At 39.6% G+C, this 15,612-nt stretch overlaps 1 protein-coding gene and 1 pseudogene across 3 annotated transcripts in view; one reads left to right on the forward strand and one right to left on the reverse strand.

Moving 5' to 3' along the window:
- Positions 1-15,612, forward strand: part of DTD1 (D-aminoacyl-tRNA deacylase 1) — a 170,278-nt gene that overhangs the window by 52,794 nt on the left and 101,872 nt on the right. The gene's annotated exons all lie outside the window — the stretch shown is intronic.
- LOC123391617 lies at positions 14,683-14,839 on the reverse strand (annotated as a pseudogene).

Here is a 15,612-nt window from a genome sequence, read left to right on the forward strand (position 1 = left end):
AGGCTTTTAACCACTGAGCCACCCAGGCGCCCAGGGTTCCCCTTTCTCCGCATCCTCGCCAGCATCTGTCATTTCCTGACTTGTTAATTTTAGCCATTCTGACTGGTGTGGGGTAGTATCTCATTGTGATTTTGATTTGTATTTCCCTGATGCCGAGCGATGCGGAGCACTTTTTTATGTGTCTGTTGGCCATCTGGATGTCTTCTTTGCAGAAATGTCTGTTCATGTCCTCTGCTCATTTCTTGATTGGATTATTTGTTCTTTGGGTGTTGAGTTTGATAAGTTCCTTATAGATTTTGGATATTAGCCCATGTTGTTTGCAAATATTTTCTCCCATTCTGTCAGTTGTCTTTTAGTTTTGTTGACTGTTTCCTTTGCTGTGCAAAAGCTTTTGATCTTGATGAAGTCCCAGTAGTTAATTTTTGCCCTTGCTTCCCTTGCCTTTGGCGATATTTCTAGGAAGAAGTTGCTGTGGCTGAGGTTGGAGAGGTTGCTGCCTGTGTTCTCAAGGATTTTGATGGATTCCTTTTTCACATTGAGGTCTTTCATCCATTTTGAGTCTATTTTTGTGTGTGATTTAAGGAAGTGGTCCAATTTCATTTTTTTGCATGTGGCTGTCCAATTTTCCCAATACCATTTGTTGAAGAGACTGTCTTTTTTCCATTGGACATTCTTTCCTGCTTTGTCAAAGATTAGTTGACCATAGAGTTGAGGGTCTATTTCTGGGCTCTCTATTTTGTTCCATTGATCTATGTTATTTATTTACTTATTTATTTTAAAAAGATTTTTATTTATTTATTTGACAGAAAGAGATCACAAGTCGGCAGAGAGGCAGGCAGAGAGAGAGAGAGGAGGAAGCAGGCTCCCTGCTGAGCAGAGAGCCCGATGTGGGGCTCGATCCCAGGACCCTGAGATCATGACCTGAGCCGAAGGCAGCGGCTTAACCCACTGAGCCACCCAGGCGCCCAATGTTATTTATTTTTAATTTAAGATTTTATTTATTTATTTGACAGAGAGAGACACAGCAAGAGAAGGAACACAGGCAGGGGGAATGGGAGAGGGAGAGACAGGCTTTCCACCGAGCGGGGAGCCCGATTCAGAGCTTGATCCCAGAACCCTGGGATCATGACCTGAGCCGGAGGCAGACACTTAATGACTGAGTCACCCAGGTGCCCCCATCTATTTTATTTTAATCTGTAATTTAAATTATAAAGTTATTTCAGAGAGGGTTTTTGGTTTTTAGGATATTTAGCTATGTTATGATAATTACATTTAAATTTAATTTCAGTTATACCAAGACAAGAACCCTGAATTTTAGGGTTTATAAGGCAGTGTAGGAAATGAGGGAATATTTCCTATTCAGTATCTTTGTTTTCCAGACAAGCTCAGGAACTCTCTTAAGTTAATCTAGATACAAATAGCTTCGATTACCACTGAGTTTATGTGAGTGATTATAGTAGACTAATGAGTTAATCAGCTAACAGCCCATTCTAACCACGGATGTACTAGATCAATTGCTTTATGTGCCTGGGTTAGTTTTTTCTGCCCCTTTTAGTGAGCATGATAATTTCTGTTTATTACAAGGGTTAGTCAGTTTTAATTATGGCAGTTTTTCTGAAATATCATTTTTACAACTTTGTATTATAGCAAACTTCAAACTCACAGAGGATAGTATAACAAATTGCCATATCTGCATTATCCTGTGTCAGGACGGACTGTCATTCGTCACAGGAAGTTCTCATTGATTGGGTCTTCCCGTGTGTACGGCATGGCTGTGGGCCCTGTGGGTTGAGTTCAGCTGGAGGGAAGTGTGGGCAGAGCACACACACATCAGGGGGATTGTTGTGGGGACCATAGAGAATCTTCCACTGAATGGCTGTCGTCTTTCCCTGTTTGCCGTATTCTTCCCTATTTGATTTAGTTTTCATTTTTTTTCTTAAACAGGCAGTATGGCAGAAACAAGCTTGTAAACACATCTTTACCTGCTGGTGTATTTCTATTGGATAATGGAAGGAACATCTAGATATGGAGGAGGTTTAGATATTTTCATTTTTCCTTCTGATGATATTGTGACCTGATCAATTTTAACAATTTTGCTTTTTTTCTTAGAAGTCCTGGGTTATTTTCTGAATGGAAATCTTTATTGGGATTATCTTAAATACTAGCTGCTGCAGCACACAAACTCAGAACCTCTGTGGCTTACCACGAAGTTAATCTCACCAAAGTATGATGTGGGTTGGAGGGGATCTACTCCATGTGCTGACTCGGGGGTCCTGACTCCCTTGAGCTTATAACACTGGCCTCCCAGGCAGGGGAAGAGGGGGATAGTGTCACCTCATCAACTCTTATGTATCACCTTTGCTCATATTCTCATCTAAATCACTCACTTCATGAGGGGCTGAGAACATTAGGCATAGTGTATTCCCAAACACTTGATGTCTGCCTACCAGGGAATAGGAGGTTTGAAATCAAGCTAGACTCCTTTCATGACCATGTCAGAACAGCCTTTCCAAGTACATTCTGGAAAACTACACCTTTCAAGGAGCCCTTCAAGGAATGGATTTAGTGTCATTTGTATTTTAGTGGCAATATTCTTTTTTTGTTGTTGCTTTAAATGTATTTTATTTTTTAAACTTTTTCATTTTGAAATAGTTTGTGACATCCATGGGTGATGCATTCCAAAACCCCATATATACTCTGAAACCTATCTATACTGTGTTTTATAGTATTTTTTTTTAAAGATTTTATTTATTTATTTGACAGAGAGAGAGATCACAAGTAGGCAGAGAGGCAGACAGAGAGAGAGAGGAGGAAGCAGGCTCCGTGCTGAGCAGAGAGCCCGATGTGGGACTCGATCCCAGGATCCTGAGATCATGACCTGAGCCGAAGGCAGCGGCCCAACCCACTGAGCTACCCAGGCGCCCCAACTGTGTTTTATAGTATTGAACCCTACATATACACTATGTTTTGTCCTATACCTATATATCTGTGAAAGTTTAATTTATAAGTTAGGCACAGTCAGAGATTAACAGCCATAACTAGTGATAGAATAGAACAATTATACAAGTTATGTGAATGTCTTCTCTCTCAAAATACCTTATCGTACTATACTCACCCAACTCGTGATGATGTGAGATGATAAAATGCTTGTGTGAATAGATGAAGCGAGGTGAATGACAGTAGGCACTGTGACGCAGCATTAGGCTACTGTTGACTTTCTGATGATAGGTCAGAAGGAGAAGCATCTGCTTCCTGACCACATTTGACCATGGGTAACTGAAACCGTAGAAAACGAAACCTCAGATGAGGGGGGATGAAAATAGCGCACAGGGTACTTGTGTGCCTTTACCCAGCTTCCCCTGATATTAACATCTTTCATAACCATAGTGTAATGGTTGAGACCAGAAAATTAGCATGGATGTTATTAATTTACAGATCTTACTTGAATTTTTTCAAAGGGAGTGGTGTTATAACTAAAGCCAGAGTTGTTCTCAGGTTCCTGTTTGCATATCCCTATTGCCCATAGGTGGGCTGTCCTGGCTCACAGGTTTCTCTTACTTTACAGATTAGCCCGATGAACTGAGAATCCACCAAGAACCCCAGGCTAGGCCCCACACTGCTGAATGTAATGCAGCACTAGGCATTTTGTAGTTCATGTATTACTACTCTGTTGACAGTATTCCAGAACAAGCCAGGGGAAAGAAAGTCTTTCTTACTTATTAGATAGTAGGCAAAGAACCTCCAATAGTCTTGGGGACTTTTAAGATAAATAAGACCTAAAACTGCTTTAATTCTCACTTTTCCATAACCTCCTGTGGCCATAGGATAGGATTATCCTAATATGGGCTTAGATACAGAAGGGTCAAACTGAGGGGTCTGGATCAATCAGCAGAAAATTACTCTCATTGCTACCTTAATTCAAGTCTACCGAGTGCCTGGAATCTTGTAAAGAAATATGGGTATATTAGTCCTCTATTCTTGTGGAACAAATTAACCAGAATGTAGTGGCTTAAAATATCAATACGTATATATTATCTTGTATACTTTCTGTGAGTCAGGAATTCAGGAATAGTTTAGCTGGGTGGTTCTGGCTCAGGGTCTCTTGTGGGGTTGTAGTTATCAGCTGGCCTTGCAGTCATCTGAAGTATAGGCTAGGGCTGGAGGATGGTCTGGGGCTTTCAGGATGGTCCGTAGGATTGGCAGTTTGGGCTTGGCTACTGGCAGGAGGCGTGGCTTCCTGTCCACATGGACCTCCTTCTAGGCCTGTGGGATATGGCTATAACATGGCAACTGGCTTTCTCTAGGGTGAGCAGTTCAAGAGGGAACAAGGAGGGTCATCAGTGACATATCATCATTTCCACAATATCCTGTTGGTTACATAGGTTAGCCCTATTCACTGTGGGAGGGAGTACATAAAGCCTGAAAACCAGGAAGTGAGGATCCTTGGGGGCCATCTTGGAGACTGGCTACCACAGTGGGAGACAGAGAAGCAACAAGGCTCAGTGACACTGAATTTTTCATTTATTGAAAAAATAGTATTAATTACAATTACATAATACTGGAGATTTGGGTCTCATGGCCACTGTGTTCTTTTGGATTTTTATGAAAAACAAATCAAAACCAAGAACCATCAAAAGAAAGTGGCGCTCATCAACATCAAAGTTTGGTGGGCAGAAGTAAAGATTTTGAATCAGAAGGTTTGAATTCCAGTACCGATCTCTGCTGCCTACAAGGTTGTCATGGGGAACAAAGAGGATGATGATCCCTGCCCTGTGGACTTCATGGGCTATTTTGAAGAACGAAATGGATTGTGAGGGGACATGAATTATGCAGGGTGTTATAGGAATATTAATTATGATAATGAGGGAGATTTTAAAAAATCCTGTTAGCTTTGTTTAGTACTTAAACCTGGAAGCAACTGAGTATATTTTTCAGACCAAATGTTTTAGGATTGAGCTTATTTTATTTATTTATTTATTTATTTATTTATTTATTTATTTATTGTGCTGGATAAAAATTCCAGTGACTACGAGTACCTTTATTACAAGGAGCTGTAGGATCAAAGACATGAGGTTGCTGGTGGGGGAACCTTCATAGTTTTGTAAGGAAGTTTAAATCCAGGAGCCAGATCCATTTGGAGTATTCTTCAGAGCCTTTCCATCTAGGATTGGGCATTTTCCCTGTTTGCAATTGCCATTGGCCTGTCCTGAATGTTTGCCTCTGACTTCTTTTCATACATCAGTGTTTCAAATCCAAGGATTTTCTCCTGGTTCTTTCATCTTGGGGAGGCAAGAATTCACAGGATCATCAGCCTACTTGTGGTTTATGAGGTCTGTGGCTGAATATGTGGGCTGTAATCTCTGAGATTTGAGGGACAGATCTTGGGAGAAATGGTTAGAAAGTGAATTTAAGGCCAGGCAAAGGCTTCTGAAAAATCCATGTTATAGGTAGGAAAAGCTTGAATTATCATAAATATTTGGTGCCCAGTGTTTTGCTATAAGCTTTGCCTCATTAGTGTTAGCCTATCCACACAAAGTTATTTGTTCAGCCCCTTTCCATGGATATCTGGGGGAAGAGCATTTCAGGGTGAGAGCTTAAAGGCCTGGGATGTGTGTGTATTAAAGATTTAACGGTAGGTCTAAATATCAAACTGTCACCAGTCTCTTCTATTTTTACTTAATTTCTAATAATTAAATGCTTGTAATGCTTTATGTCTTTGCAGTAGATATTAATACATGCAAATGTTGATGAAATTTAACTTTATTTCTGAAATGAAGGAATCGTGCCATCTAGTTTCATTTCTTTTTTTTTATTTTTATTTTAATTTTTTTTTAAAGATTTTATTTATTTATTTGACAGACAGAGATCACAAGTAGACAGAGAGGCAGGCAGAGAGAGAGAGAGAGAGGGAAGCAGGCTCCCTGCTGAGCAGAGAGCCCGATGCGGGGCTCGATCCCAGGACCCTGAGATCATGACCTGAGCCGAAGGCAGCAGCTTAACCCACTGAGCCACCCAGGCGCCCCACTTTTTTTTTTTTTTAAAGATTCTATTTTATTTGACAGACAGAGATCACAAGTAGGCAGAGAGGCAGGCAGAGAGAGAGGAGGAAGCAGGCTCTCCGCCGAGCAGAGTCCGACGCGGGGCTCGATCCCAGGACCCTGGGATCATGACCTGAGCCGAAGGCAGAGGCTTAAACCCACTGAGCCACCCAGGCGCCCCCATCTAGTTTCATTTCTCAATGGCCACTAATGATACTAGTTTGGGCTGAACCCCAGATAAACACAGATAACTTGGTTAGTGGGAGTGTTAGAAGAGGAGGATCATGACTTTTTCTTTTTTTCTTCCAGCTTTATTGAGATGTAATTGGCATATAACATTGTATAACTTTAAGGTGCACAATGAGATTTTATATATATATATATATATATATATGGTGAAATGATTACTACATTGAGGTTAACACCTCTGTCACCTCAGAGAATTACAAGTTTCTTTTTCTGGCAGGAACATTTAACATTATTCTCTTAGCAATTTTCAAGTGTATAAAACAGTATTGTTAATGTAGGCAATGTGCTGTATGTCACATCCTCAGAACTTACTTATCTTATAATGGAAATTTTATACTCTTTGACCAATATTTCCCCACTTCTCCCACTCCCCAGCCCCTGGCAACCACCATTCTACCTTCTTTATAGGAGTTGGATTTATTTTGGATTCTACATATAAGTAAGATCATATAGTATTTATCCTTCTCTAACTTCTTTCACTTAGCATAATGTCCTCAACAACATCCATGTTGTTACAAAATGTTGTTACAAAAAGTTATACAATGTTATGACTGAATAATACTCCATTATATAGATAGGTAGGTAGACAGAGATAGATATATCAGACTTTCTTTATTCATTTATCTGCCAGTGGACACTTAGGTTATTTCTGTGTTTTGGATACTATAAATATGCTGTAATGAACATAGAGGTGCAGATATTTCTTTGAGATAGTGATTTCATTTCTTTTGGGTATATAAACAGGAGTAGAATTATGGGATCATGTGGTAGTTCTATTTTTAACTTTTTGGAAAACCTCCATACTGTTTTTTGTCATGACTGCACCAATTTCCATTGCCACCACCAAGGGTTCCCTTTTCTCCACACCCTCACCAGCATTTGTTATCTCATCTTTTTGATAATAACCATTCTAGCAGGTATGAGGTGATATCTTACTGTAGTTTTCATTTGCATTTTCCTGATGATTAGTCATGTTGGACATCTTTTCATATACCTTTTGGCCACTTGTATATCTTCTTTGGAAAAATATGTTCAAGGTCTTCTGCGCAATTCAAAAATGGGATTATTGGGGTTTTTTTTTTTTTGCTGCTGAATTGTATGAATTTCTTATGTATTTTGGATATTAACCCCTTATCTTATATATGATTTGCAAATATTGTTTCCCATTCCTTTGGTTGTCTTTTCATTTTGTTGATACGTTTGTTTTTCTTATCCCACTAGTTAAACATGATGGAGTTAAGATACTTAAGCTTCTGTTTCTCTGAGGTATTTATTATGAACACAGCCCATGTTAGCAACAAAGAAGAATTTTTGGTAGAACCAGCTGACCCACTTATTCAAGGCTGGGACACTGGTTAGCAGTTGAAGATGTGTACAACATGAGCCTGAGCTTTGAGAAGTAGCACTCTGAGGCGTGGGATCTGGTTCAACACTGGCTTGCTGTGTTACTCACCTTTCTGTATAGAAAGTAGGTAAAGTGCCTGGACTGGTATCTCTGGCACATTTTAGATGCCGAACACAGAACTTTATAACTCTGTTTACAATGTCTGGGAAGTCTGGATGAATACTTTCTTTAAAAGAAGAAAATCGGTGAGTTGCCTGGGTGGCTTAGTAGGTTAGAGTCCCTTTGGCTCAGGTCATGATCTTAGGGTCCTGGGATCAAGTCCCACATTGGGCTCCTTGCTAAGTGAGGAGCCTGCTTCTCCCTTTGCCTGCACTCCCCCTGCTCATGCACTCGTGCTCTCTCTCTCTGACAAATAAATAAAATCTTAAAAAAAATTGATGGGGTGCCTGGGTTGCTCAGTTGGTTAAGTGTCTGCCTTGACACTTGACCATGACCAGCTCAGGTCATGCTCGTGGGGTCCTGGTATGGAGCCCTGCATCAGGCTTCCTGCTTGGTGGGGAGTCAGCTTCTTCCTCTCCCTCTTTGGCACCCACCCTACCTCTCTTGTGCATGTGCATGCTCTCTCTCTCTCAAGTAAATAAATAAAATCTTAAAAAAAAAAAAAAGAAAATTGGGGTACCTGGATGGCTCCTTTGGTTAAGCCTCTGACTCTTGATTTTGGCTCAGGTCATGATCTCTGTGTCATGAGATCGAACCCCACATTGGGCTCCACAGTGCATGTGGAGCTGCTTAAGATTCTCTCCCCTTCTTTCTCCGTTCCTCCCCTCCCTGGCTCTCCCCCCCCCCCAAAAAAAATCTGTAAGTACAGGTAACTCAAATGTGCATGGTTGCTTTCTTCAGAAGAATTTAAAATGTCAAAATAAGGTCTTTTTGTGTACCCACAAGAAAAGTGAAACAGACATCTTTCTGGGATATTGTCTGATTTGTCAGATCCTGAGTTAAGTGCTGAATAGCTTGACCAAAAGCAGCACCTGGTGTTGGCTTGTACTTTTGGCCCTGTTGGCATCACTGTGACTGCATGGGCTGACATGGGTTGGGGGGAATGGTAGGGGGCACTCGAAGATTTACTTTATTTATCATAATATATATTACATTTATATATTATATACTTACATATAATGTACTATAGATTTATATAATATGTTATATATTATATAATATGTAATTAATTAATTAATTAATTAGCTTTATGGAATCTTTCTTCCCTGCTTCAGGAGCAACTACATATCCCTGTGATGGATATGTATCTATTTATGATGTTTCTATTTATGATGTTTAATTTCTCTGTTCTTGTCATATCAACTAAGCCTGAAAATGAGATCATTTAAACATCATTCTTTTAACTTCATGCCCAGGTTTCTTTAGTTTTTTTAAGTTTCATAGAGTTTCTTATGACTAATTAAAGCAGTACTTTTAAAGACTTCTTTACTTAGCATAAAATACTTTTCCTTTGTTTTTTTATTTTTAAGGATTTATTTATTTGAAAGAGACAGAAAGAGAGGATGAGTGTATGTGAGTGTGTGGGGGTGCAGAGAAAGAGGGAGAGGGAGAATCTCAAGCAGACTTCCCACTGATCACAGAGCCCAGTTCAGGGCTTGATCTCATGACTTGAGATCATGACCTGAGCTGAAACCAAGAGTTGGATGCTCAGCTGACTGAACCACCCAGATGACCCTAGCATAAAAGACTTCTTAAAATCAATGCTCTTTTTTTTTTTTTTAAGGTTTTATTTATTTATTGGACAGAGATCACAAGTAGGCAGAGGGGCAGGAAAAGAGAGAGAGGGACGCAGTCTCCCTTTGGAGCAGAGAGCCCAGTGCGGGGCTCAATCCCAGGACTCTGGGATCGTGACCTGAGCTGAAGGCAGAGGCTTTAACCCACTGAGCCACCCAAGCTCCCCAAAATCAATGCTCTTTTAACAACTTCAAGAAAACTGCAAAGTGTTAAAAAATTAGATAAATTCAGGAGACTTAAAGAGAGAAGTGAATTTGATTAGATAAAAATTAACCCTTCTTATACCATAAGGGAATTTAGAAGGTAAAAATTAGACAAGGAGAGCCTTTGGCTTTCAACTTGGAGGAAGCCAAGGTGCCCCTTTCTTTTGTTGTCCCAAATCTTGGTTCATCCGACAACAACTGTCCAAGTTCAGCCCCAGTGAGATCAAAGTCATGTACCTGAGGTGCACTGGTTGGGGAGTTAATGCCACATCTGCCCTGGCCCCCAAGATCTGTTCCCTGGATTTGTTTCCCAAAATGACTGGTGATGACATCACAAAGGTAGCCAGTGATTGGAAGGGTCTGAGGATTATAGTGAGATGGACCATTCAGAACAGGCAGGCCCAAGTTGAAGTGGTACCTTCTGCCTCTGCCCTAATTATCAAAGCCCTCAAGAAACTGCCAGGAGGGTACCTGGGTGGCTCAGTCGTTAAGTGTCTGCCTTTGGCTCAGGTCACAATCTCAGGGTCATGGGACTGAGCTCCGCATTGGGCTTCCTGTTCGGTGGAGGGCTTGCTTCTCCCTCTCCCACTCTGCCTGCTGGTGTTCCCTCTCTTTTTGTCTCTCTCTGTGAAATTTAAAAAAAAAAAAAAAAAAAAAAAAAAAGACCCTGCCAAGAGACCAAAAGTAGCAGAAAAACATGAAACACAGTGGAAATACCACCTTTGGAGGACTGTCAACATTGCTGGACAGATGTGGCACTAATCTGTAGCTAGAGAGTTCTCTGGAACATGAAAGAGATCTTGGAGACTGCCCAGTCTGTGGGCTGCAATGTTGATGGCCGCTACCCTCATGACATCGTAGGTGACATTAGCATTGGTACAGTGGAGTGCCTGGCTAGTTAAGAAATACAAAAGAAAATATTTCAATAAAGGATCATTTGACAACCCCCCCAAAAAAAGTTCGACTAGGAGAATATATTTTCAACTTTTTTTTTGTCTCACAACATCAACTTTATTTGTATAAAAAAAGATATCATGGGAGTAATTTCCAAAGCGGCATCTCCTGTTTTCAACATTGTTTAAAAAAAGGTTTTATTTATTTCTTTGACAGAGGGAGAGGGAGTGCACAAGTAGGGGGAGCAGCAGGCAGAGGGATAGGGAGAAGCAGTCTCCCCACTGAGCAGTGAGCCTGATGCGGAGCTCAATCCCAGGCCTCTGGGATCTTGATTTGAACTGAAGCTGCTTAACTGACTGAGCCAACTAGGCGCCCCTCAACATTTTTTTAAAAAAGATTTATTTATCTTAGAGAGTGAGAGCACGCATGAGCAGGGGGCTCATAAGGAGAGGGAGAGAAACACAGTCCCTGCTGAGCGTAGAGCCCAATGCGGCTTTTGATCCCACAACCCCAAGATTATGACCTGAGTTGAAATCAAGAATCAGGCGCCCCTATTTCCAACTTTTTTTTTTTTAAGATTTTATTTATTTATTTGACAGAGACAGATCACAAGTAGGCAGAGAGGCAGGCAGAGCGAGAGAGGGAAGCAGGCTCCCTGCTGAGCAGAGAGTCCAATGCGGGACTGGATCCCAGGACCCTGAGATCATGACCTGAGCCGCAGGCAGCGGCTTAACCCACTGAGCCACCCAGGTGCCCCATATTTCCAACATTTTTTATTTTTAATTGAGGTAATTACAGATTTGCATGCAACTGGAAGAAATAATGCAGCAAGATATTGTGTACCTTCCACCCAGTTTCCTTTATGGCAGTATCTTGTAAAAGTATGGTATAATATCACAACCAGTGCATTGATTGAGTCCACACCCATCTTTAGGGTGAGTGGTTTTTTTTTTTTTTTTTTTTTGCCTATGGATGTCCAATTGATCCAGCACCATTTGTTAAAAAGGCTGTCTTTTTCTCCATTTTTATCAAAAACCATTGGACTTGCTTGTATAGATCCATTGTTGGGTTCTGTTATTTTGTTCCACTGACCTATGTGCCTGTCCGTCCACCACTACCACACTGTCTTCATTACTATAGCTATATAGTAAGCTTTAGTATTGGGCATAGTGATTCCTTCCATTTTATTCTTCTTTCCAGCCTTGTTTTAGTTATTCTGTGGCCTGTGCTTTCTCAAATAAATTTTAGAATAAGCTTGTCTATAAAAAACTAAGCTGGGATCTTGATAGGAATTGCATTAAACCTGTACATCAATTTGCAGTGAATTAACTTTTTTACTGTGTTGAGTCTTCTGATGCAGACACATGGTTTCTCTCTCCATTTATGAAATATTTTCTTTTTTACAAACAAATATCTAGTTCTTAGAATCCATAGTGCACTTCTACAAATCAATAATAAAAAATAAAAGCCAAAATTCTATAGGAAACTAGGAGAAGGCTATTTTCAGTCAGTTCTCACATGAAATACAAATAGCTTCTAAGATTTGAAAAGATGCTCAATCTTACCGGTGTTCCAGGAAATGCGAATTACAAGATTCCATTGTTGTGTATGATTAGAAAGGTAAAAATAAAATGGGGTAATAGTATTAATTGATAAGTATAAGAAAATGGGCATATTTTAATGTAGTCCCAATAGTTGATTTTTGCTTTTGTTTCCCTTGCCTTAGACGTACCTAGAAAAATGCTGATATTTCAATTAAAAACAGATGATATGAGAGAAATTACTGCCTGTGCTCTCTTCTAAGATTTTTATGGTTTCAGGTCTCATATTTAAGTCTGTAATCCATTTTGAGCTTGTTTTTGTGTATGATGTAAGAAAGTGGTCCAGTTTCATTCCTTTGCATATAATTGTGCAGTTTTCCCAACATTGTTTATTGAAGAGACTATCTCCTATTGCATATTACTGCCTCCTTTGTTGAAGATTAATTGACCATATAAATGTGGGTTTATTTCTGGACTTTTGTTCTATTGATCTGTGTGTCTGTTTCTGTGCCAGTACCATACTGTTTTTATTACTGCAGCTTTGTATTATATCTTGAAATCTGGAACTGTGGTAATTCCAGTTTCGTTCTTCTTTTTCATGATTGCTTTGGCTATTTTGGGTCTTTTGTGGTTGCATACAAATTTTAGGATTATTTGTTCTTGTTCTGGGAAAAATGCTGTTGATATTTTGATAGGGATTGCATTAAATGTGTAAATTGTTTTGGATAGTATGGACATTTTAACAGTATTTGTCCTTTCAGTCCATGTTCATGGAATGTTTTCTGTTTCTTTTTGTCTTCAGTTTCTTTCATCAGTGTTTTATACTTTTCACAGTATAGGTCTTTCATCTTTTTGGTTAAGTTTATTCCTAGGTATCTTTTTATCTTGGGTGAGATTTTTTAAAAGATTTATTAATTTATTTTAGAGAGAACGTGTGTGCATGTGCACAGGTGGGAGGGGCAGAGGGAGAGGGAAAGTGTAAACTCTGTGCTGAGTGTGGAGCCTGAGGCAGGGTGCAATCACACAACCTTGAAACCACAACCTGAGCTAAAACCAAAAGTCAAATGCCCAACTGACTGTGCTACCTAGGCAGCCCTGTTTAGGGTGCAGTTGTAAATGGGATTTTTTCTTAATTTCTTTTTCTGTTGTTTCATTGTTAGTGTATAGAAATGCAACAGACTTCTGTACATTGATTTTGTGTCCTGTGACTTTAATGAATTCATTTATCATGTCTAGTAGTTTATTGATGGAGTCCTTAGGGTTTTCTCTATATGGTATCATGTCATCTGCAAATAATTGAAAGTTTTACTTACCAGTTTGGATGCCTTTTGTTTCTTTTTGCTGTCTGATTGCTGAGGCTAGAATTTCCAGTACTGTGTTGAATAGAAGTGGTAAGAATGGCTACTGTTGTCCTATTTCTGATCTTAGGGGAAAAGCTTTTAGTATTTTACCACCGAGTATGGTGTTAGCTGTGGGGTTTTGGTTTTGTTTTGTTTTTTAAGATTTTTAAAATTTATTTGACAGACAGAGATCACAAGTAGGCAGAGAAGCAGGTAGAAAGAGAGGAGGAAGCAGGCTCCCTGCAGAACAGAGAGCCCGATGCGGGGCTCAATCCCAGGATCCTGGGATCACGACCTGAGCTGAAGGCAGAGGCCTCAACCAACTGAGCCACCCAGGCGCCCCCCCCCCTTTTTAAATATATGCCTTTTATTATGTTGAGGTATGTTCTCTCTAAAATCTGCTTTGTTGAAGGTTTTAATCATGAATAGATGTTGTATTTGTCAGGTCCTTTTTCTACATCTGTTGAAGTGATCATACAGTTTTTATCCTTTCATTTATGTGATATGTCATGTTGATTGATTTGTGAATATTGAATCACCTTTATATCCCAGGAATAAATCTCACTTGATCATTTTGAATTTATATATATGCATTTTCTTTTAGTAAACTCTACCCCCATCGTGGGACTTAAACTCAGGATCAAGAGTTGCATGCTCTGTTGACGTTAGCCAGGCACCCCTGACTTTTAAAAATATATTGTTGGATTTGGTTTGCTAGCATTTTGTTGAGGATTTTTGCATCTATGTTCATCACTGATGTTGGCCTGTGACTCTCTTTTTTTTTATGATGTCTGTATCTGGTTCTGGTATCAGGGTAATGCTGGCTTCATAGAATGAATTTGGAAGTTTTCCTTTCTTTTTGATTTTTTTTTTTTGAATAGTTTGAGAAGGATAGATATTAACTCTTCTTTAAATGTTCAGTAGAGGGGCGCCTGGGTGGTTCAGAGGGTTAAAGCCTCTGTCTTTGGCTCAGGTCATGATCCCAGGGTCCTGGGATTGAGCCCTGGGTCGGGCTCTCTGCTCAGCAGGGAGCCTGCTTCCCTTCCTGTCTCTCTGCCTGCCTCTCTGCCTACTTGTGATCTCTGTCTGTCAAATAAACAAATAAAATCTTAAAAAAAAAATGTTCAGGGGGCGCCTGGGTGGCTCAGTGGGTTAAGCCTCTGCCTTCGGCTGGGGTCATGATCTCAGGGTCCTGGGATTGAGCCCCGCATCGGGCTCTCTGCTCAGTGGGGAGCCTGCTTCTCCCTTTCTCTTTGCCTGCCTGTCTGTCTACTTGTGATTTCTCTCTCTGCCAAATAAATAAAATAAAAAATCTTAAAAAAAAAATGTTCAGTAGAATTCCCCTGTGATGCTGTCTGGTTGGTATATTTTCAATTAGCAATAATCGCGCCTCGGATAAACCTCATTGGCTACGATACTGCCACTGCGCAAAGCTGGTTGGTATATTTTGATTACTGATTCAATTTCATTGCTGGTAATTGGTCTGTTCAAATTTTTTATTTCTTCTTGGTTCAGTTTTGGGATGTAATATGTTTCTAGGATTTTATCCATTTCTTCTAGTTTGTCCAATTTGTTGGGATGTAATTTTTCACAATTTCAGTTATAGTTCAAAATATTTCAATTGTTCTCATAACCCTTTGTATTTCTGTGAAATTGGTGGCTATTTCTCCTCTTTCATTTCTGATATTGTTTATTTGAGTTCTTTCTCTTTTTTTTTCTCTTTTTAATGAGTCTGGCTGAAGGTTTATCAATTTTGTTGATCTTTGCAAAGAAACAGCTCCTGATTTCATTGATCTATTTTTTTTAAAATTTTCTATTTTATTTATTTCTGCTCTGTTCTTTATTATTTCCTTCCTTCTAGTGGTTTTGTGTTTGTTCATGTTTTTCTTTAGGTGTAAGGTTAGGTTGTTTGAGGTTTGTCTTGCTTCTTGAAGTAGGCCTTTTTTTGCTATAAACGTTCCTCTTAGAACAGCTTTTGCTGCATCCCATGGATTTTGGAACATTGTGTTTACATTTTCATTTATCCCCATGAATTTCTCGATTTCCTCTTTGATTTATTGGTTGACCCATTCATTGTTTACTAACATGTTATTTAACCACATATTCATGGTCTTTCCAGATTTCTTTCTTGTGGTTGATTTCCATTTTCATAATGTTGTGGTCAGAAGAGATGCACGGTATGACTTCAGTGTTTTTTATTTTGTTGAG

The sequence above is a fragment of the Mustela putorius genome, unplaced genomic scaffold, assembly GCF_011764305.1.
Source record: "Mustela putorius furo isolate JIRA1106 unplaced genomic scaffold, ASM1176430v1.1 tig00000253_pilon_pilon_pilon, whole genome shotgun sequence".
NCBI lineage: Eukaryota > Metazoa > Chordata > Mammalia > Carnivora > Mustelidae > Mustela > Mustela putorius.